General features: G+C 45.0%; 1 non-coding gene across 1 annotated transcript; it reads left to right on the plus strand.

Moving 5' to 3' along the window:
• Positions 1-948: 948 nt before the first annotated feature.
• On the plus strand, positions 949-1,064 carry LOC114235253 (U5 spliceosomal RNA). Its single transcript, XR_003621439.1, has one exon. It is a non-coding gene; the product is annotated as a U5 spliceosomal RNA (small nuclear RNA).
• Positions 1,065-1,134: the final 70 nt, after the last annotated feature.

Genomic DNA, 1,134 nt, shown 5'->3' on the forward strand with positions numbered 1-1,134 from the left:
AGAGAAATAGAAACATCCATGATGAGCAATGCAAGTCCCCCACTGGGGATCAAGCCCACAATCCAGGCATGAGCCCTTGGACCAGAATCAAACCTGGGACCTTTCAGTTCGCAGGCCGACGCTCTATCCACTGAGCCAAACGGGCTAGGGCACGCTACTCTCTTTTAAAGCTCTTCTATGCCTCCCTTTTCCTTCTAGGTAAACCCAAGCTCTTAGCTTGGTCCTAAGACCATCAGTACCAAGACTCGCCCCTTCAGCACTGTGCCTCCCTGCCGGAATGCCCTCACCACCCCACTACTGTGGATCCTGTCACGCTCTGCCCAGATGTCAGAGAACATTCTGTGATCGGTGCTGACCACACACAGTTGGCCCCCCCATCACATAGCATGCTCCTTGAAGATGAAATGTTAGGGATCTGCTCTACCCCTGGAGCCCAGCATAGGGTTTAGAACAGTGCCCAATGCGTTTTTGTTTAATGAAGAAAATGCTTTGCATGTTTTATGTTATTTTACAATTTTAATTATTTTATTTCTTTAAATCCCAAATAAATTTTACTTGGAGGGCCAATTATTAAAAGAGTCAGACTTTTTTCTGGTTGGACGAGGCTCAGGTTTATACAGTATTTCTTAAATCTGGCTTCCGCTCTGCCCCCTGGTGGTAGTCCCAGTTGCAGCTCCAAGACGAAAGCGCTATTTAAGGTATTTCCGGAAACCGGCTGCGATTCATTTGCATATCCACAATGCATTGCACATGAAACGGAACAATTTCCAACCTAAAACAAGACTAGATTCTCTTACTTTCTTTGAGCTGTTCTTCCCACAAAATGAGACTTCTCTCACAGAACTGTCTGGGTGGGGAGAGAAGTCATTAGCTCTTCCCGGTAAATAATCACCATTACAGACTTAGGGGTAACAGATACCCGAGAAATGTGGGCCCTAGTTGCTAGGCATACTCTGGTTTCTCTTCAGATCGCATAAATCTTTCGCCTTTTACTAAAGATTTCCGTGGAGAGGAACAATTCTGAGTTTTGTACTAATTTTTTGAGGCCTTGTGTCTGCAAGGCTAACAATTGGTGTTAAAAAGTAGACTTTGTAAGTGGTTACGGGGCTCACTTGTAAGTTAGTAGTAAAAGGG

This window comes from Eptesicus fuscus, chromosome 9, assembly GCF_027574615.1.
Source record: "Eptesicus fuscus isolate TK198812 chromosome 9, DD_ASM_mEF_20220401, whole genome shotgun sequence".
In the NCBI taxonomy this organism is placed as follows: domain Eukaryota; kingdom Metazoa; phylum Chordata; class Mammalia; order Chiroptera; family Vespertilionidae; genus Eptesicus; species Eptesicus fuscus.